Here is a 27,208-nt window from a genome sequence, read left to right as displayed (position 1 = left end):
AGCGTTAGCACACTGTTAGTTTGAGCGGACAAACCTGGTAATTGATGATCGGCTTATTTTGTGAGGTGGTGAATGGAGCGTTAGCGCAATGTTTGTATCAGTGGCCAAACGTGATTGGGTTGTGACAGAGGTGTAAATGGAGCGTTAGTGCACCGTCCGTTTATTTATTTATTTATTTTGGATTCTTTCCAGGCCAGAAGGCATTACAGAAAGGAGTGGTAAGGTACATGAAATGAACAGTGCATATTATGCAATATTATTTACAAAACGGCAGAAAATACAGTTGTCTTGAAGTTGCAGATGTCAGAAATGGCAGCGATGGAGGGAGGAAGGTCGTTCCAGTCTGCGCTCCTTTTGGGAATAAATGAATTATGACACATTTTTGTTCTGGAAAATGGAACAGCAAGTTCAAACATGTGGTCAGAACTGGACGATATGTATGATGGGCGAGCAAAAAGATGATCCTTTAATACACGATTATGATGGTACATCCTATGGAAAAGACAGAGTCGAAAACATTTACGGCATGAAGAAAGGTCTGGCAGGGTAAGGGTGCTTTTCATGGAAGTTATGCTGGCGTGACGGGAATAGTTAGATAAGATGAAACGTGCTGCGCGATTCTGAATGGATTCAAGTGTGTTGATTAATGTGATTTGATTGGGATCCCATACTGCGCAAGCATATTCTAGCTTCCGCCGCACTAATGTTTTGTAAAGTGTTAATTTTATTGGGAGAGGCGCAGCAGAGAAATTTCGACGTAAGTATCCAAGAACCCGGTTAGCGTTATGAGTGACATGCTCGACGTGCATATGCCATGATAGGTTACGTGAAATATGAACACCGAGGTGTCCGTACGACTTGACGGATTCAAGGGAAGTGCCGCGAAGAAAGTAAGTGCGCGTGTTGTCAGTGATGTTAGTGCGACGCCATACATGCATTGTTTTGTCTCTGCTAGCATTTAGTTGCATGAACCATTTATCGCACCAGTTAGATATACTTGTAAGGTCTTGACGCAATCATATGCGTCAAGACGCAATGATATGTATAAATGGCGCAATCATATGCGAAAAGTCTGATAGATGAATGAGAAATTCATTTACGAAGGTCGTTAATATAGATAACGAAGAGAAGAGGTCCCAGTACCGATCCCTGGGGTACGCCCGATGTTACAGAAATGTGAGAAGATGAATAGTCGTTAGCAGAAACGTACTGAGTTCGATTTGACAGAAAGCTTTTAATCCAGTTTAGTACATTTGGATGAATGTTAAGCATGCTAAGTTCAAAAATTAGGAGATCGTGTGAAACAGTATCAAAAGCAATCCACAAACGTGAGAGGTTCTGGAGGTGATTGTAGATCCGCTCATTTCTGCAGGTGGTTAAAGGGGTGGAGACACCAAATTTGTCGTTCGCGCGTTCTTAGTTTCAAACGTTTCTTATGGCTCCAGGAAGCATGATACACACCCAAAGATTCATATATTCACAGTGAATAATTTATTATAGCATTTTTAGGTGAACGATTTTCGGTTTCGGTTTCGGAACGCCGAGTTGTACAGTGACGTCACAGAGGGGGAAGATCAACTGCTTCGCTTGGTCACGTGGGCCCACAAAAGTTGTGACGCACCTACTGCTGCATCGTCTGCTTTCCCACACATGTGCTGACCAGCGCATGAAAACAAACTACTGCACGTCTAGTCCCAGCAGCTCGGATTCTGACAGATCTGATTCCAATGAGTGAGGACATCGACTTTTTTTTTGTTCGCACGCTAATATCGCCTTCGCGGATTCGCGTGAGGATGCGAAACACTTTGCAAAATGCCAGTAAGCATCGCTGCGCCGCTCTACCGAAGCTGCGCCCACAACCGGTGTCACACTTCGCTGCCGTGCGGCAGTACCTGAGCGCTGCTTGGGATGGTGTACAAATATCACAACAAAACACGAGATCGCCTTGTTATCAGAACTGCCAGCTATACTCGAGCAGCGACAAAGCATGTCTGCTTATGTTGGGAGCTTTCGGCAACAGCACCGCTCGCGGGCGCTCCGGGCGACGAGCTCTGCTGCTGCCTGGCTGCCGTGGTCGTTGCTAGGCCTATAGCCTGTTTAGCAAGCGGCCGGCGCTTCGGAAGTCGTCTGCGCTATAATAAAAGGCCTACTTTTCACAAATAGCTGTAGTGTTAACAGAATCATCTCACAATAAAATAATAGTATGGTCAATCTCCTCGACGCCTTCGGCAGCGGAGCTAGCGGGCGCCAGGCGAGCCGGACCCCAACGTCGCGCCAGCGGCAGCTGCTAGGCGCGGTTGTGAGAAAATTGCTCATATCACAGTTGTTACCTCTACCAGCAGCTCAGTATTGGTCAGCGATCCTCAAAAATGACACTTTTTTCACATTTCTTGTCCCATGGTTTATTATTTACGTCAAGAACACTCTTTAGCTCGCTTTTATGACGTCGGCAGACGGTATCCAGGCTGACCTACCGGCCGGCAGACTCGGCGTACTTCACATCCGCACAAGAAAATACAAAACAGCCATGCTACCAGAAAGGATGCTTTCTAGATTCGAGATACGACAGCATGACTGTGCTAAAAGTGGATCTTTCGGCAGCGACACTGCCTGCGGCAACGCCGGCCGACGACCTGCGCGCTGGTCCCAGACTGCCCTAGTCGTCGCTAGGCCTAGCTGCTTTCGCATATCGACTCCGCAGCTGAGGGCGCTTCGGGACTGGCCAGCACTCAGAAACGTGCTCCGCTCGGCACCCCTTTACTGTGAACTCGTCCCATAATAAAAGATATGTTCGATTTCCACGACGTCTTCAGCAACAGAGCTAGCAGACGGCAGGCGATCCGCACCAGGTAGCAGCAGCACAAAACCGGCTGATGAAATTTGCTTGCATCGCAGTCATCACTTCTACCAGGAACTCGGTATTTGCCAACGATCGTCAGAAACGATGCATTTTTGATATTCATATATCCCAGGGTTTGCTATGAACGTGAACAAACAATACTATCGCGTTCTTCAGATGCCGGCGTTCGGCACGAAGACTGGCGCAGACCACCCGGCTCCAAGGAGTGCGCCCTATGTCATCATGACGCTGCCGCTTCCCGTCGTTGTTGCCGCGAGCGGCCCGCCGTTGACATCTAGCAGGCTGGACGCAGGCAACGAGCTGCAATCGGACGTTGCGACGCTGTTCGCAACGGCGCGCCGCAAACCGAGCGAGTGGCGGTTAGCAGCAAACGCGGCTAGCTGGTGCGTCGACTGCGCTCACGCGGCTGTGCCCCGCTCATCGTACGTCACTGTATTTTGGTATGACGTCACTAAAACTTTAATTTTTCTGCACCCCTTGTGACGTCATGGTTGATGGCGCTAGCGATGGGTCTAGATTGTGAGAGTGAGCATTTAGGTAATCTTTGGAACCGAATTAAAATATTTTTTAAACGTTTGTTGCGTCCAACACCTGGCCTTGAGTGCCCTTGCATACATAGGAATCCCATAGCAGGCTTTTTATAGCTTCAAAATTTGGTGTCTCCACCCCTTTAATGGAGCGCCACCGCACCGTCAGTTTCATTGTACAAACATGTGAGGAAGGTGATTGAAGTTCGGCTAGTTTACAGAAGTTTTGAATTGAGTGTTATCACACCGTCAGTGTCATTGCACAAACGTGAGAGGGTGGTGATTGAAGTTCGGCTAATTTTCAGAGGTGGTAAATGGAGCGTTAGTGCACCATCAGTTTCATTGTAGAAACGTGAGAGGTTCTGGAGGTGATAGTAGATCAGCTCATTTCCACAGTTGGTGAATGGAGCGCTAACGCACCGTCAGTTTCACTGTACAAACATGAGAGGCAAGTGATTAAAGTTCAGCTAATTTCCAGAGGTTTTTAATTGAGCGTTAGCACACCATCAGTTTCGTTGCACAATTGTTAGAGGGTGGTGATTGAAGTTCGGCTAATTTCCAGAGGTTTTCAGTTGAACATTAGCACACCGTTAGTTTCATTGTAGAAACACGAGCAGCAGCGACGGTGGTGATCGGACGCCCCCTAATCTGCTTGTTTTCGTCTTACAGATTTCAGCGACGAACCCTGCTGCGCTCGCCTCAACACAGCTCTAAGTGTGACGTCACAGACTTCTGCGCCACCGCGCTTCTACCGGCCAAGCTGTAAACGGGTCACACGAGCAGCAGCGACGGTGGTGATCGGACGCCCCCTTATCTGCTTGTTTTCGTCTTACAGGTGGGTTACCCCTGACTGCCTGCTGCTACAGTGCGCTGCCTTGTTCTGTCCTGAAGGCGGACATTCCAGTGTGCCTACCGACGCTCAGCTCCCGTGAATTACTTACATCTGCAGATTTCAGCGACGAACCCTGCTGCGCTGGCCTCAAGAGAGCTCTAAGTGTGACGTCACAGACTTCTGCGCCACCGCGCTTCTACCGGCCAAGCTGTAAACGGGTCACACGAGCAGCAGCGACGGTGGTGATCGGACGCCCCCTTATCTGCTTGTTTTCGTCTTACAGGTTGGTGAAAAACCTACTTTTCTACTTGCCATTTTTTTCTTTCACCACCGCTGCTGCTGCCGTGTTGCTCGCTGCCGCCTTGTTTCCTACCGTGCTCTCGGTTGTAGTGTTAGGAGAAAGATTTCTCGATTTTTAAACCTGTATGTTGCACAAGCTATACCAAGGCTAACATGCCGGAGACATGTCCTTCCTGCGACAAATGTCTGCCAAGTGACGGACTCGCCATCAAGTGCGCCGAATGTGAGTACACCTACCATTTCGGCAATTGCTCTGGTGTTTCTGCGTCAACATATAAGGGAAAAGGCGAGAAACGTCGCAAAGCGTGGAGATGTCCAGACGGTCGTAAAACAAACGCAGGAAGCTCTGACACACCCAGCACGCAACCTGACCTTGCTAGCTGTTTAGCCGGCATATGTCAAAAACTTGATGCTCTTGCTGGCCTCCCTGACCAAGTCGATGAAGTAAAGAAGTCTATTGAACTAATGTAAAAAAAATACGATGATATACTTGAGCAACAGGTAAAACACGAGAAAGAGATCAGTACCTTAAAGAAACGTGTTAGTGCACTTGAGACCAGAGTCGACGCTGATGATGTTGAGTCGTTGATAATGACTGTCAACGACCTTGAGTGGCGAAACAGAAAGCTGAACCTTGAGGTGCACGGCATACCGGTGACAAATGATGAGAATTTGATGGAAAAGGTAAATGACGTAGCAAAATCTGTGAATTTGCCAGAGCTCACGCTGAATGATGTCGATGTTGTGCACAGACTTCCTTCAAAGCCAGGAAAGGTGCCCGGGATCATTGTACGGTTCTCAAAGCTCTCAACTCGTGATATGTGGTTTCAGAAGCAGACAGTTTTAAGAGATGTTCAGTCAGATGTTTCAGTCAGCGTAAACATGACGCTTCAAAGCCGTGAGCTCTTGCGCTATGCAAAGGCTTGGGCAGGTGAAAATGATTACCAGTACGCTTGGGACCGGAATGGGAAAGTGTTCGTTAGAAGGAAACAACATGATCCCGCGATTGTCATCCATTGTGCAGCAGATTTGGACCAGCTATAAAGCCAGTAATTTGCGGTAACACGCGGCACTCTTTTTCAATGTCTCTTTATACTAATCTTGTCGATCTTTCTGACCTCAGTAGTTCCATTAAGCCTGATAATCCTCATTGTTGCTCTTGTATTCATGTTAATCTCAGATCTGGTCGAAATAAGCAAGAAGAACGACTGTTTTTTCGGCCAAGTGGAAGCTCGTTTCAATGTTGTTATGTTTTCAGAAACGTGGTTTACTTGTGAAGGTGACGTCTATGTTATTCCGACGTACAAGTGTTTCTATTTGAACCGATCCATAAGAAGGGGAGGTGGTGTTTCAATGTTAGTTTCAAATCTTATGGAATCAGAAATGGTGCCTGAATTTTGTTGTATGAAGTCCTGGCAGTCAAGTCTGGCACAAGGATATTTTGTGTCTGCTATCGTCCCCCGGGTAGCAGTTCTGCTGAGCTCTTTTGATTTCTTGATTCATTCCTAGAATTTGTTAACATCAACCAATATCAGTTAATTTTAGGTTGCGATTTTAACATTGACATGCTGGCCAACAATAACACAACAGCCGAGTTCAATACTTTACTTAACGTTCACTCCTGTGAAAACGTCATCATGTCACCTACACGGATTACGACAGAATCAGAAACACTTTTAGATCTGTTCATAACAAACTTCAAAACAGAAAGCTTGAAATCTGGCACCATCGCTTATGCTCTAAGTGATCACATGCTAATATTCATATCTGTCAATCTCACTCTGAATTCTCAAGGACAACCAGACCAAACATCATTTTATCGAGTTATAAATGATCACACGTTATGCCAGTTTAAGGAACACTTATCTATTGTTAACTGGGAACATGTTCTTGAGGAAAGCGACCCTGATGAAGCTTACGAAAAATTTTTAGAGACATTTACTGACATTTATAATGCTTCCTTTCCACTGAAGAAATTCTCCCAATCAAAGAAAAGTAAGAAACCGTGGGTCGACAAGGACATGTTGCAGTTGATAAAAAAACGAGATAAACTTTATAGACTGTTTTTGCAAAGTAGGTGCCCTGAAGAGCTGAACACGTTCAAAAAGTTTAGGAACTTCGTCACAAAGCAACTTCGCGTAGCTAAAAAGCAATATCTTTATAACCGCTTTAATTCAACTGCTGGACAATCTGAAAAAGTTTGGAAGGTTTTAAAATCTATCTTCGCTAATTCTTCCGAACCGACCACAAAAATTATTCATGAAGGGATTGAACTAAAAGGTGCTGATCTAGCAGATGCCTTTAATGACTACTTTCTTTCCTTTGCTGACACATTAAGCGGCGACGTAAATCTGTCCTATATGAGTGCCCGAAATGGTAAAACAATATTTCTAACACCGGTTACAGTAAATGAAGTAATTACAGAATTTTTATCGTTTCATCATCATCATCATCATCATCATTTATTTACCCTTAAGGGCCCTTGGCTTAGGGCATTACATAAGGGGGGGGGGAAAGGTCGTTTCATAATCAGTGGTCAGTGAAATCAACAAGCAATACAAAGTTTAATAATAGTAAAGCTACAGATGCGTCAGGTTTCCAGATACAGCCCATAAAATTTACCGTCGACATTCTTGCACCTTGCCTCGCCCATATCTTCAACCTCTCCTTGGTTTCCGGAGTTTTTCCGCGTCTTATGCAAAGGGCAAAAGTTACAGTAGTGCATAAAAAAGGAAAGAAAAATGAAATGTCAAACTATCGCCCGATATCAATCTTACCTGTATTTTCTGAAGGCCTCGAAAAAGTTATTCTGAAACGACTATCCTGCTTCACTGAAAGATATAACATTATCACTAACGCTGAATATGGCTTTCGTAAAAACAGATCGACTGAGTTAGCTCTCCTTGCTCAGAAAGAATTCATACTAAAACATTTTGAGTCAAAAAACATGGTACTTGGATTATTTTTAGATTTTTCAAAGGCGTTTGACCTTGTTAATCACTCTGTGCTGCTTAAAAAATTAGATCACTACGGTATTAGAGGCATAGCCCATATGCTGATTTCCTCATACTTGCGACATAGGTCTCAGTTTGTCAGTATTGCTGGTGAATGCTCCCATTTGAAAGCGGTAGCTTCTGGCGTTCCGCAAGGAAGCATTTTGGGTCCGTTTCTTTTTGTTCTTTATGTCAATGATATTGTCCGCATTGATAGCACTGCTAAGTATATAATTTATGCAGATGACACTAGTCTGTTTTTTTTCGGGTACTTCAACTGCTGATCTTGCAAATCGAGCTAATAAAACTTTAAAAGCAATAAATACTTGGACGGTTGATAATCACTTAAGAATTAACGTTAGTAAAACGGCAGCAGTCATGTTTCACCCACGTCACAAACACTTTGAACTACCTCTAATTGAATTAAACAATACCAGAATAGAGTTTGTGCAGTCTGTTAGAACTCTGGGCGTTTACTTTGCAGCAGATATGTCATGGAATGACCATATTAATTACGTAGTTCAGAAACTTTCCAGAACAGTTGGTATCATGCGCCGCAATTGCTTTAATTTTCCTATGCCAGTCAACATGTTACTTTACCACTCTTTGTTCTCTTCTATAGCCAACTACGGATGTATGGTGTGGGCAACAACAACAGCTGAAAATATTAACAAACTCAGTGTTACAAAAACGAATTATACGCATTGCATGTAAAGTGCCATATTTCTTCCACACTGCGAGCCTTTTCCATCGACACAACGTCATACCAGTGAAGTCCATGTATAACTATAGGCTGTGCTATAAATATAAACTCACCATAATGAAAAATGATGACTCCTTACTTACACTGGCTGGGCTAGAGCAAAGCAGAACTGTGTATTCAATTCAATTCAATTCGTTTATTTCACCATATGCATGGTAGGAACTCTTGGGCAAAAAGCTGCTCGAGGGAGCTTGACAGGGCCCAAGAGACCACAACAAGGCAGGCCAGCGTGGCAATACAAACACCAAGGGAGAAAACAAATATAAAATCGAAGCTGACATGTTCATACATGAGGACACGCAATACAAATCAAGTAGGTAGACAAGCAGTTAGTATTGCAATAGTGCAGTCAGTCATCAATGAGCGTATTACATTAGATGTTCAGTGTACATTCTAGATGCAGGAGAGACAACATTTTCAAAGTTCATTATTATACTAATTACAATACGAAGTCAGACATTTTATAATGTGGCACATAAAGGAAAACATACTGCATGTATAAGAAGAAATAATAAAAAAAAGAAAAACCAGCTCACGCATCTTTAATTTCAAAAGCAACAACTACATTAGACATAACAAAACCAACATTTTTGAAGTGAAAAACATTCAAAGTAGTGTTTAAAACTTTGTCATAATGTGTTAAGAAATTGCTGCCTCAACTGGTTTATCGTAGGCTTAGTAGGAAATATGTACGTGTTTAGAACCGAAGGGAGATTGCGTTTTAGTGACTGATGTTTATAATTAGTTCGAAAGCGCGGAATGTACTAGTTATCAATGCTTCTGGTTGAAAGAATATGTTTGTGGCGCTGTAGTGAGGCGGTTGCAATTACAAAGTCATGAAATGGGCCGTTTGAAAAATAAAACGTGCGCAAAATTCGGAAGTCGTACAAAGAAGTCACAGGGATTATTTTATAGGTTGCGAACAAGTGACCAGTGTGCGAGAGGTATGGGTGATTTCCGATGTATCGCATGATCCTTTTTTGTAGTGTAAGAATTTTATGCTTATTGGTACCTGTAGTGGTGCCCCAGACAAAATTGCAATAGCGGATGTGGGATGCAAATAATGCGTGATAGAGCTGGATCTTTATCTGCGTAGGCAGGAATGTTCGACAGCGTGAGATCGCCCCGGCTGCTGCGGATACTTTCTTGCATATGTTCTCAACATGCAAGTCCCAGTTCAAGTTACTACTAAACGTGACTCCAAGTATTTTGTGGGATTCTACAATTTCAATATTTTGGGCTTCATAATTTATTGGGTGATTAACCTGAAATCTTTTATTTTTCGCTCGGAAAACAATAATTTTGGTTTTGGATGGACTCAGTTTCAGTCCATTGGATTGTGTCCATAAGGATAATTTTAAAAGAAAGTCTTCGCATTGCTTTACCAACATACCTACATCTGGCCCCGGCATAAGTATTGAACAGTCATCGGCATATATGATAAACTTCACTGATCTGTCAATGAGGACAATGTCGTTAATAAAAACATTAAACAGGAGAGGCCCTAAGAGGCTTCCTTGTGGGCCGCCTTTATTAATGGGTAGAAAACTGGATCGGTGATTTCCCAGGCGTACCATCTGTGTTCTGCAGCTTAAGTACGATTTAATCAATTCTAGAGGAATACCACGAACTCCATACCGGGACAGTTTATCTATGAGGATTTTATGACTCAAACAATCGAAAGCCTTCGTGAAATCTACAAAAAGACCTAAAGTAAAGTAGTTCTGATCGATGTTATGCAGTACACACTCTTTCATTGTTACGAGAGCAGTTTCGGTTGATCTCCCGGCTCTGAAGCCATGCAAGTCTTCACTGAAGACATTTTTTAACGAAAAAAATTTTATTAGACGAGAAAACATGATTTTTTCCAGTCCTTTGGAGAAGATTGGAATAATGCTTATTGGTCTATAATTTGCTACCGTGTTTTTATCACCACCCTTGTAAATGACGGAAACTCTTGAACGCTTCATTTCACTTGGAAATACGCCAGTTTCAAAGATCAGGTTGTATATGTGCATCAGCACGGGAAGAAGAAAATCTAACGCATGTTTTATCGGCTTAATCTGTAAGTTATCGCAGTCCAATGCAGCACTATTCTTTAGGTTATTGAAAGTTCTGTGCTCTTCTGTTTCGTCTGTTGGTTCCATAAAAAAACTATTTTGGGGGCTAAACTCTACATCTTGTCCTGGTTCTTGCTCTGGCGGCACCGTCTGTATTGTTGCAGCAATGTTGACGAAATGCCTGTTGAAATATTCAGCAAGGGACTTGCCGGTGAATTCGTGGCCGTCCACAGTGATCTTATCAGGGTGAAAGTCTGAGCGGTTGCAGCCCAAGACTTCGTTTAATGTTTTCCAGGCTACGTCTGGCTGTTTGCCTGAAGCATTAGCAAATAACTGGTGATAATATGCAAGCTTGGCCCGTTTTAGTTCGGCATTAAGTTTATTCCGGGTCTTTTTAAATTCTTCAAGTGACGCTGGTGTACGCGAACGCAGGAATGAATGGTATAGATGGTTTTTATGCCTTATCATTTTAGCATGCCACTGCGTTATCCACGGCTTTCTGATTTTATTCGATGGCTTAGCTGTTTTGAAGGGAAAGTGCTTTGTGTAGACACATGTAAAAGTTTTGATAAACACGCTATACGCTTCATCCGCACTTGTCTTTTCAAATACAGAAGACCAGTTTACTGCACTTAGTTCATTTCTGAATGATTCTAAGGCATCTGTTGTTACGCACTGAAAGCAAAATGGATCGCGGGATATACTCTTTTTCTTGTCTGGGTCTCTTGAATAAAACATGAATACAGGACAATGGTCACTGACATCGGACGTGATTGTACCAGCATGGTGAACAGGCGTTTCAATGTTTGTAATAATTAGATCCAATGCTGATGAACTCGATAACGTGACAGGAGTGGGTGTAGAAACTATGTTTTTGAAACCAGTTGAGGACAATATATATGTAAAGTCAATAGTTGTATTACTCTGCTCTAAAACATCTATGTTAAAATCTCCAGAACATATGAGTCGGAATCTATTTTCAGAGACGTATTCCAAAAACTGTTCAAAGAAATTGAAGAAGCATAGCATATTACCGCCGGGTGGGCGGTATACAACCGACACAATTTCATTGTTGGATCGTAGCGCCAGCATTTCATAATCCGCAGTAATCTTGCTATATTCTGGCACAAGGTCGTATTTTTTAGAAGCTTCTGTATATATAGCGGTGCCGCCACCTTTTCGGCCTGGGCGGTTAAGGAAAAAACCTTTGTAACCATCAAGCGTAAGAGGGTTACAGCCTTCATAGTACCAGGTTTCAGTGAACATTATGGTGTCTATTGGAAAGGAAAATTGACTTAAAAGATTGTTAATGGCATCGTGTTTATTAGCTGCTGAACGGGTGTTCAAATGTAGAAGTGAGGCGCTTGCTAAGGAAACAGCTCTAATGGATTCCGGTAAAGCGAAAGTTACATAATCCATACTGTGCGCCTAAGCGGGTACTTCCGAGCTAGCTGCTTCCGAGCTTGTTATCTTTGAGAGGTCACGCTCTCCTGATATGTGTATAATCTTCGACTTTTCTGTTCTCTTTGCAAAGATTTTACCGTTAAACGACCACACAGATTTCCATTTGTGCTCCGTTTTCCTTTTGCTGGCTGCACCGAGTAGTTTTTTAAGTGCAGGACAGAGATGCTCGTTTACATGATACCCGCGTAGCAGAACCTTGGAATGTTAAGAAATGCCGCACAAACTATGGCAAACAAATGTTGCAGCATACCTTACCGACACTTCTGAACCAGTTGTACTGCCACAAGAATCTTGATCTATCCAATATTTCTCTGAAAGAATTGCCCCAAATGTTCATGTAGTTTTTTTTCTTCCTATTACCACTTTGAGTGCACCTGTCAATTTTTCTGTCATTTACTTTCTCCTCCCTGTGTTTGCCTTTATAGGCTCTTTGATCTAATGTAGTTCTTCTTTCTTTTATAAGCACAATGTACTGCGTATTGAACGTACATGTCTCATTCTCTGTACCGAACATACTTTACTTACATTTTCTGTGATGTCGTACTCCGCCACCGTCAATGCTGCACTGTAAGAGGCAGCCAGGACCTCTCAAGCTGTCTATACAGCTTTTTCCCTGGCTGTCCTCGAAACACCCAGTTGCGGAAATAAACCTTCAACCTTCAACATGATGCGAGGAAGGTGAATGAAGCTCGGCTAAATTCCAGAGGTTTTGAATATAGCGTTAGCACACCTTGTATTTCACAGTACAAATGTCAGAGGGTGGTGATTGAAATCCGGCTCATTTCCACGGGGTGTAAATGAAGCGGTAGAGCACCGTCAGTTTCATTCCACATACGTGAGAGGTTCTGTAGGTGATTGTAGATCAGCTCATTTCCCCATGTGGTTAATGGAGCGCTAGCGCACCGTCAGTTTCATTGTACAAACATGTGACGAAGGTGATTGAAGTTCGGCTAATTTACAGAGGTTTTAAATTGAGCGTTATCACACTATCAGTGTCATTGTACAAATGTGAGAGGGTGGTGTTTGAAGGTCGGATAATTTCCAGAGGTATTGAATTGAGCGTTAGCACACCTTTATTGTCATTGAACAAATGTGACAGTAAAGTTATTGAAGCTCGGCTAATTTCCAAAGGTTTTGAATTGAGCGTGAATACACCATCAGTTTCATTGTACAAATGTGAAAGAGTGGTGTTTGAAGGTCGGCTAATTTCCAGAGGTATTGAATTGAGCATTAGCACACCTTTATTGTTATTGAACAAATGTGACAGGAAAGTTATTGAAGCTCGGCTGATTTCCAAAGGTTTTGAATTGAGCGTGAGTACACCATCAGTTTCATTGTACAAATATGAAAGAGTGGTGATTGAAGTTCGGCTCATTTCCAGAGGTTTTAATTGAGCGTTAGCGCGCCATCAGTTTCCTTGTACAACACATGACAGGAAGGTGATTAGAGCGCGGCTAATTTTGCAGAGGATTTGCATTGAGCATTAGCACACAGTCAGTTTCATTGTACAAATGTGAAAGGGTGATGATTGACGTTAGGATAAATTCCATAGGTATTGAATTGAGCGTTAGCACACTGTCAGTTTCATTGCAAAAACATGAGCAGCAGGCCATTGAAGTTCGGCTAATTTCCAGTGGTTTCGAATTGAGCGTTAGCACACCTTTAATTCCGCTGTACAAATGTGATAGGGTGCTGATTGAAGTTCGGCTCATTTCCAGAGGCGGTAAATGGAGCGCTAGCGCACCGTCAGTTTCATTGTACAAATGTGACAGGAACGTTATTCAAGTTCGGCTAATTTCCAGGTGTTTTGAGGTGAGGGTTAGCGCACTGTCAGTTTCACTTGTCAAATGTGAGAGGGTGGTGATTGAAGTTCGGCTAATTTCCATAGGTATTGAATTCAGCGTTAGCACACCGTCAGCTTTATTGCACGAACATGAGACGAAAGTGACTAAAGTTCGGCTAATTTCCAGAGGGTTTGAATTGTGTGTTAGCACACCAGCAGTTTCACTGTACAAACATGAGAGGAAGGTGATTCAAGCTCGGCTAATTTCTAGAGGTTGTGAATTGAGTGTTATCACACCTTCAGTTTCATTGTACATATGTGAACGGGTGGTGATTGCAGTTCAGCTAGTTTCCAGAGGTTTTGAATTGAGCGTTAGCAAAAACATGAGACGAAGGTGATTGAAGGTTGGCTAATTTCCAGAGGTTGTGAATTGAGTGTTAGCCCACCGTCAGTTTCATTTTAAATATTTGACGGGGTGGTGATTGAAGTTCGGCTAGTTTCCAGAGGTTTGAATTCAGAGTTAACAAAAACATTAGATGAAGGTGATTGAAGTTCGGCTAGTTTCCAGACGTTTTTAATTGGCCGTGAGCACGCCTTCAGTTTCATTGTACAAATTTGAGAGGGTGGTGATTGAAGTTCGGCTAATTTCCATAGGTTTTGAATTGAGTGTTAGCACACCGTCAGTTTCATTGTACAACATGAGAGGAAGGTGATTGAAGGTCGGTTAATTTCTAGAGGTTGTGAATTGAGTTTAGCACACCTTCAGTTGAATTGTACAAATGTGAGAGGGTGGTGATTGAAGATGGGCTAATTTCCAGAGGTTGTGAATTGACCATTTGCACACCATCCGTTTCATTGTACAAATGTGAGATGCTGCCGATTGAAGTTCAGCTAATTTCCAGAGGTTTTTAATTGAGCGTTAGCACTTCGTCAGTTTCTTTGTACAAATGTGAGATGCTGCCGATTGAAGTTCAGCTAATTTCCAGAGGTTTTTAATTGAGCGTTAGCACTTCGTCAGTTTCTTTGTACAAATGTGAGGGCGTGGTGATTGAAGTTCGGCTAATTTCCAGAGGTTTTGAATTGAGCGTGAGCACACCGTCAGTTCCGTTGTACAAACACGAGAGAAAATTGATTGAAGTTCGGCTAATTTACAGAGGTTTCAAATTGAGCGTTAGCACACCTTCTATTTCACAGTAAAAATGTGAGATGGTGGTGATTGAAGTTCGGCTCATTTCCACAGGGGGTAAATGGAGCGTTAGCGCACCATCAGTTTCATTGTAGAAACGTGAGAGGTTCTTGAGGTGATTGTAGTTCGGCTCATTTCCGCAGGTTATGAATGGAGCGCTAGCGCACCGTCAGATTCATTGTACAAACATGAGAGGAAAGTGATTAAAGCTCAGCTAATTTCCAGAGGTTTTGAATTGAGCGTTAGCACACCATCAGTTTCATTGCACTATTGTGAGAGGGTGGTGATTGAATTTCGGCTAATTTCCAGAGGTTTTGAATTGAACGTTAGCACACCGTCAGCTTTCTTGCACCAACATGAGACGAAGGTGATTGAAGTTCCTCTAATTTACAGAGATTTCAAATTGAGCTGTACGACACCTTGTATTTCACAGTACAAATGTGAGAGGGTGGTGATTGAAGTTCGGCTCATTTCCACAGGGGGTAAATGGTGCGTTAGCGCACCATCAGTCTCATTATAGAAAGTTATTAAAGGTCAGCTAATTTCCAGAAGTTTTGTATTGAGCGTTATCACAGCATCAGTTTCATTGTACAATTGTCAGAGGGTGGTGATTGAAGTTCGACTAACTTCCAGAGGTTGTGAACTGAGCGTTAGCACAGCTTTAATTCCACTGTACAATTGTGAGAGGGTGGTGATTGATGTCCGGCTCATTTCCAGAGGCGGTGAATGGAGCGTTAGCGCACCGTCAGTTTCATTGAACAAACGTGAGAGATTCACAACAGCGCTGCGGAACGTGGACAGAAGGAACACGAAAAACACAGGACGGGAGCTGGCCTCCGCAGCGTCCGTCCTATGTTTTTCGTGTTACTTCTGTCCTCGTTCCGTAACGCTGTTGTGAATCTGTTTATTAAGCATGAACCAACTAGCCCACACCAGAATCCTCTTAAAACGTGAGAGGTTCTGGAGGTGACTGTCGATCAGCTCATTTCCGCAGGTGGTGAATGGATCGCTAGCGCACCGTCAGTTTCATTGTACAAACATGAGAGGAAAGTGATTAAAGTTCAGCTAATTTCCAGAGGTTTTGAATTGAGCGTTGGCACACCAACAGTTTCATTGCACAATTTTCAGAGGGTGGTGATTGAAGCTCGGCTCATTTCCATAGGTATTGAATTGAGCGTTAGCACACCGTCAGCTTTATTGCGCGAACATGAGACGAAGGTGACTGAAGTTCAGCTAATTTCCAGAGGTTTAGAATTGAGCGTTAGCACAGCTTTAATTTCACTGTACAAATCTGAGAGGGTGGTGATTGTACATCGGCTCATTTACAGAGGTGGTAAATGGAGTGTTAGCGCACCGTCAGTTTCATTGTACAAACGTGAGAGGTTCTGGAGGTGATTCTAGACCAGCTCATTTCCGCAGGTGGTGAATGGAGTGGTAGCGCACCGTCACTTTAATTCTACAAACGTGAGAGGAAGGTGATTAATGTTCCGCTAATTTTCAGAGGTTTTGAATTGGGTGTGAGCACCCTTGAGTTTAATTGTACAAATGTGAGAGGGTGGTGATTGAAGATCAGCTAAGTTCCAGAGGATTTCAATTGTGTGTTAGCACACTGGCAGTTTTACTGTACAAACATGAGATGGAGGTGATTGTAGCTCGGATCATTTACAGGGGTTGTGAATTGATTGTTAGCACACCGTCAGTTTCACTGTACATATGTGAGGGGGTGGTAATTGAAGTTCGGCTAGCTTCCAGAGATTTTGAATTGAGCGTTAGCGAAAACGTGAGACGAAGGTGATTCAAGCTCGGCTAATTTCCAGAGGTTGGGAATAGAGCATTAGCACACCATCACTTTCATTGCACAAATGTGACAGGGTGGTGATTGAAGTTCGGCTAATTTCCAGAGGTGGTTAATGTAGCGCTACCGCACCGTCAGTTTCATTGCACAAACACGTGAGGAAGGTGATTGAAGTTCGGCTAATTTACAGCGGTTTTGAAGTGCGCGTTATCAAACCATCAGTTACATTGTACAAATGTGAGAGGGTGGTGATTGAAGTTTGGGTCATTTTCAGAAGTTTTGAATTGAGCGTTAGCCCACCGTCAGCTTCATCGCAGAAACGTGAGAAGAAGGTGACTGAAGTTCGGCTAATATACAGAGGTTTCAAACTGAGCGTTAGCACACCTTGTATTTCACAATACAAATGCGAGAGGGTGGTGATTGAAGTTCAGCTCATTTCCACAGGGCGTAAATGGAGCGTTAGTGCACCATCAGTTTCATTGTAGAAACGTTTGGTTTGGTTTGGTTTGGTTTATGGGGTTTAACGTCCCAAAGCGACTAAGGCTATGAGAGACGCCGTAGTGGAGGGCTCCGGAAATTTCGACCACCTGGGGTTTTTTAACGTGCACTGACATCGCACAGTACACGGGCCTCTAGAATTTCTCCTCCAAAGAAATTCCAGCCGCCGCGGCCGGGATCGAACCCGCGTCTTACGGGTCAGCAGCCGAGCACCATAACCGCTGAGCCACCGCGGCGGCTGATTGTAGAAATGTGAGAGGTTCTGGAGGTGATTGTAGATCAGCTCATTTCCGCAGGTGGTGAATGGAGCGCTAGCGCACCGTGAGTTTCATTGTACAAACATGAGAGGAAAGTGTTAAAAGTTCAGCTAATTTCGAGAGGTTTTGAATTGAGCGTTAGCACACCATCAGTTCCATTGTACAATTGTGAGAGGGTGGTGATTTAGGTTCGGCTAATTTTGCAGAGGTTGCGAATTGAGCGTTAGCACAGCTTTAATTCCACTGTCCAAATGTGAGAGGGTGGTTATTGAAGTCCGGCTCATTTCCAGAGGTTGTGAATTGACCATTTGCACACCATCCGTTTCATTGTACAAATGTGAGATGCTGCCGATTGAAGTTCAGCTAATTTCCAGAGGTTTTTAGTTGAGCGTTAGCACTTCATCAGTTTCTTTGCACAAATGTGAGATGCTGCCGATTGAAGTTCAGCTAATTTCCAGAGGTTTTTAATTGAGCGTTAGCACTTCGTCAGTTTCTTTGTACAAATGTGAGGGCGTGGTGATTGAAGTTCGGCTAATTTCCAGAGGTTTTGAATTGAGCGTGAGCACACCGTCAGTTCCGTTGTACAAACATGAGAGGAAATTGATTGAAGTTCGGCTAATTTACAGAGGTTTCAAATTGAGCGTTAGCACACCTTCTATTTCACAGTAAAAATGTGAGAGGGTGGTGATTGAAGTTCGGCTCATTTCCACAGGGGGTAAATGGAGCGTTAGCGCACCATCAGTTTCATTGTAGAAACGTGAGAGGTTCTGGAGGTGATTGTAGATCGGCTCATTTCCGCAGGTTATGAATGGAGCGCTAGCGCACCGTCAGATTCATTGTACAAACATGAGAGGAAAGTGATTAAAGCTCAGCTAATTTCCAGAGGTTTTGAATTGAGCGTTAGCACACCATCAGTTTCATTGCACTATTGTGAGAGGGTGGTGATTGAATTTCGGCTAATTTCCAGAGGTTTTGAATTGAACGTTAGCACACCGTCAGCTTTCTTGCACCAACCTGAGACGAAGGTGATTGAAGTTCCTCTAATTTACAGAGATTTCAAATTGAGCTGTAGGACACCTTGTATTTCACAGTACAAATGTGAGAGGGTGGTGATTGAAGTTCGGCTCATTTCCACAGGGGGTAAATGGTGCGTTAGCGCACCATCAGTCTCATTATAGAAAGTTATTAAAGGTCAGCTAATTTCCAGAGGTTTTGTATTGAGCGTTATCACACCATCAGTTTCATTCTACAATTGTCAGAGGGTGGTGATTGAAGTTCGACTAATTTCCCGAGGTTGTGAACTGAGCGTTAGCACAGCTTTAATTCCACTGTACAATTATGAGAGGGTGGTGATTGATGTCCGGCTCATTTCCAGAGGCGGTGAATGGAGCGTTAGCGCACCGTCAGTTTCATTGAACAAACGTGAGAGATTCACAACAGCGCTGCGGAACGTGGACAGAAGGAACACGAAAAACACAGGACGGGCGCTGGCCTCCGCAGCGTCCGTCCTATGTTTTTCGTGTTACTTCTGTCCTCGTTCCGTAGCGCTGTTGTGAATCTGTTTATTAAGCATGAACCAACTAGCCCACACCAGAATCCTCTTAAAACGTGAGAGGTTCTGGAGGTGACTGTCGATCAGCTCATTTCCGCAGGTGGTGAATGGATCGCTAGCGCACCGTCAGGTTCATTGTACAAACATGAGAGGAAAGTGATTAAAGTTCAGCTAATTTCCAGAGGTTTTGAATTGAGCGTTGGCACACCATCAGTTTTATTGCACAATTTTCAGAGGGTGGTGATTGAAGCTCGGCTCATTTCCATAGGTATTGAATTGAGCGTTAGCACACCGTCAACTTTATTGCGCGAACATGAGACGAAGGTGACTGAAGTTCAGCTAATTTCCAGAGGTTTAGAATTGAGCGTTAGCACAGCTTTAATTTCACTGTACAAATGTGAGAGGGTGGTGATTGTACATCGGCTCATTTACAGAGGTGGTAAATGGAGTGTTAGTGCACCGTCAGTTTCATTGTACAAACGTGAGAGGTTCTGGAGGTGATTCTAGACCAGCTCATTTCCGCAGGAGGTGAATGGAGTGGTAGCGCACCGTCACTTTAATTCTACAAACGTGAGAGGAAGGTGATTAATGTTCCGCTAATTTTCAGAGGTTTTGAATTGGGTGTGAGCACCCTTGAGTTTAATTGTACAAATGTGAGAGGGTGGTGATTGAAGATCAGCTAAGTTCCAGAGGATTTCAATTGTGTGTTAGCACACTGGCAGTTTTACTGTACAAACATGAGATGGAGGTGATTGTAGCTCGGATCATTTCCAGAGGTTGTGAATTGATTGTTAGCACACCGTCAGTTTCACTGTACATATGTGAGGGGGTGGTAATTGAAGTTCGGCTAGCTTCCAGAGATTTTGAATTGAGCGTTAGCGAAAACGTGAGACGAAGGTGATTCAAGCTCGGCTAATTTCCAGAGGTTGGGAATAGAGCATTAGCACACCATCGCTTTCATTGCACAAATGTGAGAGGGTGGTGATTGAAGTTCGGCTAATTTCCAGAGGTGGTTAATGTAGCGCTACCGCACCGTCAGTTTCATTGCACAAACACGTGAGGAAGGTGATTGAAGTTCGGCTAATTTACAGCGGTTTTGAAGTGCGCGTTATCAAACCATCAGTTACATTGTACAAATGTGAGAGGGTGGTGATTGAAGTTTGGGTCATTTTCAGAAGTTTTGAATTGAGCGTTAGCCCACCGTCAGCTTCATCGCAGAAACGTGAGAAGAAGGTGAGTGAAGTTCGGCTAATATACAGAGGTTTCAAACTGAGCGTTAGCACACCTTGTATTTCACAATACAAATGCGAGAGGGTGGTGATTGAAGTTCAGCTCATTTCCACAGGGCGTAAATGGAGCGTTAGTGCACCATCAGTTTCATTGTAGAAGCGTTTGGTTTGGTTTGGTTTATGGGGTTTAACGTCCCAAAGCGACTAAGGCTATGAGAGACGCCGTAGTGGAGGGCTCCGGAAATTTCGACCACCTGGGGTTCTTTAACGTGCACTGACATCGCACAGTACACGGGCCTCTAGAATTTCTCCTCCAAAGAAATTCCAGCCGCCGCGGCCGGGATCGAACCCGCGTCTTACGGGTCAGCAGCCGAGCACCATAACCGCTGAGCCACCGCGGCGGCTCATTGTAGAAATGTGAGAGGTTCTGGAGGTGATTGTAGATCAGCTCATTTCCGCAGGTGGTGAATGGAGCGCTAGCGCACCGTGAGTTTCATTGTACAAACATGAGAGGAAAGTGTTAAAAGTTCAGCTAATTTCGAGAGGTTTTGAATTGAGCGTTAGCACACCATCAGTTCCATTGTACAATTGTGAGAGGGTGGTGATTTAGGTTCGGCTAATTTTGCAGAGGTTGCGAATTGAGCGTTAGCACAGCTTTAATTCCACTGTCCAAATGTGAGAGGGTGGTTATTGAAGTCCGGCTCATTTCCAGAGGCGGCAAATGGAGCGCTAGCGCACCGTGAGTTTCATTGCACAAATATAAGGTGAAGGTGATTGAAGTTCGGCTAATTTCCAGGTGTTTTCAATTAAGGGTTAGCACACCGTCAGTTTCCCTCTTCAAATGTGAGAGGGTGTTGATTGAAGTTCGGCTAATTTCCACAGGTATTGAATTGCGCGTTAGCACACCGTCCGCTTTATTGCACGAACATGAGACGAAGGTGACTGAAGTTCGGCTAATTTCCAGAGGTTTCGAATTGAGCGTTAGCACATCTTTAATTTCACTCTACAAATGTGAGAGGGTGGTGATTGAAGTTCGACGAATTTCCAGAGGTGGTAAATGGAGCGCTAGCGCACCGTCAGTTTCATTGTACGAACATGTGAGGAAGGTGATTGAAGTTCGGCTAATTTACGGAGGTTTTGGATAAGGCGCTATCACACTATCAGTGTCATTGTACAAACGTGAGAGGGTGGTGATTGAAGTTCGGCTAATTTCCAGAGGTATTGAATTGAGCGTTACCACACCTTTAGTGTCATTGTACAAATGTGAGGGGAAGGTGATTAAAGCTCGGCTAATTTTGCTGAGGTTTTGAATTGAGCTTTAGCACACCATCAGTTTCATGTACAAACATTAGGGGAAAGCGATTGAAGCTCGGCTAATTTGCAGAGCTTGCCAATTGAGCGTGGGCACACTATCAGTGTCATTGTACAAATGTGAGAGGGTGGTGATTGAAGTTCGGCTAATTTCCAGAGGTATTGAATTGAGCGTTACCACACCTTTAGTGTCATTGTACAAATGTGAGGGGAAGGTGATTGAAGCTCGGCTAATTTCCTGAGGATTTGAATTCAGCGTGAGTACACCATCAGTTTCATTGTACAATTGTGAGAGGGTGGTGATTGAAGTTCAGCTCATTTCCTGAGGTTTTAATTGATCGTTAGCGCACCATCAGTTTCGTTGTACAAATATGAGACGAAGGCGATTAAAGCTCGGCTAAATTTGCTGAGGTTTTGAATTGAGCTTTAGCACACCGTCAGTTTCATGTACAAACATTAGGGGAAAGCGATTGAAGCTCGGCTAATTTGCAGAGCTTGCCAATTGAGCGTGGGCACACTTTTAATTTCACTGTACAAATGTGAGAGGGTGGTGATTGAAGTTCGGATAATTTCTAGGGGTTTTGAATTGAGCGTTAGCACACCGTCAGTTTCAGTGTACAAATGTGAGAGTGTGGTGATTGAAGTTCAGCACGTTTCCAGAGGTGGCGAAAGCAGCATTAGCTCACCTCGCTTTCGTTCTACAAACGTGAGATGTTCCAGAGGTACTTTTAGATCAGCTCATTTCAGCAGGTGGTGAATGGAGTGTTAGCGCACCGTCAGTTTCATTCCACAGACATCAGAGGGAGGTGGTTGAAGCTTGGCTAATTTCTAGAGGTTTTGAATTGAGCGTTAGCAAACAGTAAATTTCATTGTACAAACTTGAGAGGGCGGTGATTGAAGTCCGGCGCATTTCCAAAGGTGGTGACTGCAGTGTTAGCAGACCGTCAGTTTAATTGTCCAAGAAATACACTACTTAAATAGTTGGCGGTATCGAGTTCTTTCTTTCCGATTCTTTTAAGTGTTCCTTTTTGCCATTTATCATGCGTATGCGCAAATACATGACTAGGCTTCGACTTTATTTTGTTGCTGGTTTATTGTTATGGTTTTTATTGGCTGTTCCTTGGCACTGCTTTTTCTCGGTAAGTCTGCTTTTGCTATAAAGAAACGACGCGAGCTGGTGTTCTTTCATTTGTTTAGTCATAATAACTGCCATGTGATGCCATAGAATATATAAAATGTGGCCTAACTTTAAAAAAAATAACGAAATCACTCGCATGTCCAGTGGCCGATGTTTCTTTGATGTCATTGTTTCCTTTGCGCTGTCATTTTTCATGATGATTGATCGGCTAGCCTACGAGAAGATGTAATTGCTATGTACAAGAACTAGCGGAAACCCTCTTGGAAGATGGATGTCCACGAAATACCTAACAGTTGTTTTGTTGTGGGGAGCTAAACCTTTTTATGAAATGCATATTATTTTATTAATGTTAGCCAAATTCTTAGTGTGCAGCGGTGCTTGCCTTTGTCAGGGCAGAATAGACAAAATAGGCTAGAATTCCAATGGTTTCCTTTGGAAATTATAAGCTACACAGAGCGAAGCCCAAGCTCACGGGGAGGTCCCCGAAAAATGCTCAATTGCACTAATCCACTAATGCTTGATGAAACTTGCCTTTGCCCCCAAGAGAAAGATTTTGATGCGTGCGCTGCAGCAGCGCTGATGAGTTGTGGTGAGTAATGCTCGCCTCTGTCACGAGGTGGTGTGACAGCATCCCTGGGCACGTGCTCCATAACCCTGGCGATTCATTACTAAACAAAGAGCATAGCGTCGGTGTCCACTGTTTACATGCGCTTGCAACGTCCGGCATTCTCTGTGGAAGCCATGGTTTCGAAACTGATGTACAAAGCGGACAGTGTCGCATGTTTAAAAACAAGGGGAAATGCGGGGAATCTCTTGCAGGGTGCGCGGCACCTGCGCTGACTTAGGATATAAATACCTTTATTTACTCGGGCACCCGAAATAGGTGCGTCTATTTCCGACGCGCCCCGGCAGCTGGGTCATCGTGCCAGCGGCCGCGACCCCGTCTGTAGCGTGCATCGCCATGTTATCAGAAAAGCTTCCGCTTATAGCACGCGCCTCAAATGAGCGCCGCGGCCTTTTCCTGTACGTTACTCCATCCCACGCACGGCTCTCTGATTAAATGCTACTGCTCGAGCTTGTGCACGCACGCTAAGGAAATATTTCTCGTCGGCAAGTGAAGGAAACCTGCAAGGCAGTAGTTTGGGTTATATGGCATCTCACTACATGAGATGGCATATATCTTCAATCCTTCTACTTGCGCCTTCAAAAAAGTGAAAGGCATAACTTGCGCTGTGTGCCTCGTGCATTTTTTTCCTTTTTCTCGTTTCGTGCTTACATGCTTTTCATAATTTCCGTGGCTCTTTCTTATCGCTTTTGCGACTTGATATCATTCACGCCTGAGAATACAGATATTCCCATATTTATCCAATTGGCATGCAAAGACTCGGATTCCTTTCATCGGAAATGTCGCTTCTGGGGCGACATATCCAGTCTATATCAAATGGTCTGGAGCTATTAGGTCAATGCGAAATTATTGCGCGTTTGTAAGCGAAAAACCGAGGGTTGAGAGGCGGCTTTGAGTGGACGCGGCAACATCGTCGTGAGAATGTCGGCTGATGTACCACTGTTTGTGCAGGTTCTTGCCGGATTGATTTCCATCGTCTTGGAAAATGCATCGTACGCTGACACGGGCTTCGATCGTCGCCTGGTATCTACTGATGCTTTTCGCCCATCCGGTGCGGGAGGCGCATTCTTTACGAACTCAGATATCCTGGGGTGGCTTCACGTGGATTCTACCATCTGCGCACCTTCATCGAGCACAGTGACGTCATACCCTCTCAAGCCAGGCTCTTGCCTACAAAAGGAACGTCTGGGCCTTCCATCGGCAGTGGACGCGGCAACATCGTCGTGACAATGTCGGCTGATGTACCACTGTTTGTGCAGGTTCTTGCCGGATTCATTTCCATCGTCTTGGGAAATGCATCGTACGCTGACACGGGCTTCGATCGTCGCCTGGTATCTACTGATGCTTTTCGCCCATCCGGTGCGGGAGGGGTATTCTTTACGAACTCCGATATGCTGGGGTGGCTTCACGTGGATTCTACCATCTGCGCACCTTCATCGAGCACAGTGACGTCATCCCCCTCTCAAGCCAGGCTCTTGCCTATAAAAGGAACGTCTGGGCCTTCCATCGGCAGTGGACGCGGCAAAATCGTCGTGACAATGTCGGCTGATGTACCACTGTTTGTGCAGGTTGGTAAACGAAAATATGCCTTCCGTAGCAATTACCTTTTTCTGATCGTGTTACCGTGTCCACGCACATTGATCGTTTGCTTGAATGATTCTATGTCAATGGTAGGCCTGTTGCTGAAGCTATCAGGTGATGTGGAGAAAAATCCTGGTCCTCAGACGGCGGAAATGATTAAGCAAGTGATGGAAACTCAAACTGAAATCCTCACCAAATTGAAGGAAATTCAGGAAAAAAAAATGAAACGTCTTCAGAGGCACGCATGCTTGACGTGCAATCCAGGCTGTCTACTATTGAACAAAAGCTAATAAACTTCGATGACGCTAGAGACAAGCTTTCTAAACTAGAGACATTTGCTGAAAGATCTGGCATAGAAATGGCAACTGTTTCCCGAAAACTTGATGAATTAGAGAATCGCTGGCGACGCAATAATCTAATCATAAGAGGTGTGAAAGAAGAGGAGTCAGAGAGCGCAGAGGTCCTATTGAAAAAAGTGAATGAGGATATTTTTGAAGCGAAACTTAAACAAAGGATTGACTCTATTGAACGCATTCACCGACTTGGAAAGATGAAAGAAGGTAGTGACCGTCCGATCATTGTTAAATTTATGTTATTATTTATGTTAAATAAATAAATAAATAAATTTACAGACTTTAGGGACAAGATGAGAATCTTGAGTAATTGTTTCAACCTGAAGGACACTGCGTATAGTGTAAGTGAGGATTTTTCTAAGCGAATTGTTGAAATAAGGAAAAATCTCTGGAACTCATGTGCGAATGAACGAAAGAACGGTGCGAAAGCAAAGTTAATTTTTGATAAGTTAAAAGTTAATAATACCCTCTACGCTTGGGACGACGAAGCCAAGCAGCGGTTTAAATGCCGGGAGGATTCTAGCAATGAGTGACTGAACGATCATAAACCTGATTGCTTCAAGATTATAAATATGAACGCCAGAAGCATGATTAAGAAAGTAGATGCGATAGAAAGTATATGTCTTGAACATGATCCTGATATTATCATAATCACTGAGACTTGGCTACACAAAGGTATCGGAGACTGTGAAGTTACACCCCCCGGCTACTCCATAGTAAGAAAAGACCGTGAAAGGAGAGGTGGTGGCGTTGCGATAATGATAAAGAGCAACATAGCCTTTTCTGTCATGGAAGGGTTTGGAGATTTAGAAACTGCATGGGTCAAAATCAGGCTGAATTCTCGCAGTGTCTTAGTGGGGGGCTTTCTACCGAGCTCCAAACTCAACTACTGATGTGCTTGTTGCCTTGAAAAGATTATTGGACTCCAGAATTCACTATGGTGACAATATCTTGTTACTTGGTGATTTCAATCTGCCTGAAATTGATTGGTTGTTTCTTTCTCCTGGCAATGTTGATGTAGCTACCAGTGAACAGCTGGTTGAACTCGCATATTGCTACGATTTGAACCAGATTGTTCACCAGAGCACAAGAGTATGTTCAACCACATCTTCGATATTGGATCTTGTCTTCTTGTCATCCGGTTTACAAGAGTTTTTGCAGAGTTGTGATGTGGAAGAAGGTTTGTCTGACCATAAGATGGTGGTTGTGTCCCTCAATATGATTCCTGATATCCGTCATAAACCTTGTAGAAGAGTTGTTTTGAATTTTGCTGCTGCTGACGATGTCGGAGTATTAGACTACCTCGAAAACTCGTTTAATGAATTCATGAGCTTCTATGAAGACGGAGCTGGAACCGATGAGTTGTGAGAGTTCTTTGTAAACATGATAGCGCATGTAATCAATATGTTTATTCCTAAAACCATGAAAACAATAAGAGGAAGGAATCCTTGGATTAATAGGGATATCATTCACAAAAAAAGACAGCTAAAACGTAAGCGTAAAAGATGCTCAGTCCACCCAAGTCCTGTACTGAAAAACTCCATACATCTAATGAGCCAAGAATTAAAACGCCTCATCAAAGAAAGTAAAGACAAATTCTACAGTCAGACTCTCACAACGTTTCTAACCGAGGCACCTAGCAAGTTTTGGAGGTATGTAAATCGGTCAGGTAAAAATAAGCAGGCAAATCATGAAGGGAGCGTAGAGTTAGCTGAGAGATTTAATTCATATTTTACATCGGTTTTCACACGTGATGATGGCGAATCGCCGTGTTTTCAGCCTGCGGATAGTCCTCCTATATCGGATGTAGAGATCAGTGAGGAAGGGGTCCTGAATTTGCTCTTGAATATAGACACCAAAAAGTGTCCAGGCCCAGATGGAATCCCGAATGATTTTTTATATAGATATGCAGAGTGGACCTCCAAATTTCGAGCTAAAATTTTTCAGTCGTCTTTCGACAGTGGTTGTGTTCCCATTGCTTGGAAAAATGCGAAAATAGTGCCTGTGCTTAAAAGTGGTCCTACTTCGAACGTTGAGAATTACAGACCTATTTCCCTCATTTGTGCTTGCACTAAGATACTTGTACATATCATCTACAAAC

The 27,208-nt window shown here is 43.6% G+C and overlaps 1 pseudogene across 1 annotated transcript; it reads left to right on the top strand.

The window, feature by feature from the left end:
* The first annotated feature begins 4,381 nt into the window (after positions 1-4,381).
* On the top strand, positions 4,382-25,961 carry LOC149349090 (uncharacterized; annotated as a pseudogene). Its single transcript, XR_016289378.1, has 2 exons — positions 4,382-4,502; positions 24,125-25,961. The product of XR_016289378.1 is annotated as an uncharacterized LOC149349090 (transcript).
* The last annotated feature ends 1,247 nt before the right edge of the window (positions 25,962-27,208 follow it).

The sequence above is a fragment of the Amblyomma mixtum genome, chromosome 3, assembly GCF_055824585.1.
Source record: "Amblyomma mixtum isolate Tamu chromosome 3, ASM5582458v1, whole genome shotgun sequence".
Lineage (NCBI taxonomy): Eukaryota > Metazoa > Arthropoda > Arachnida > Ixodida > Ixodidae > Amblyomma > Amblyomma mixtum.
Note: the sequence above shows the minus strand (reverse complement) of the source record. Positions and strands in the feature narration are given on the sequence as shown.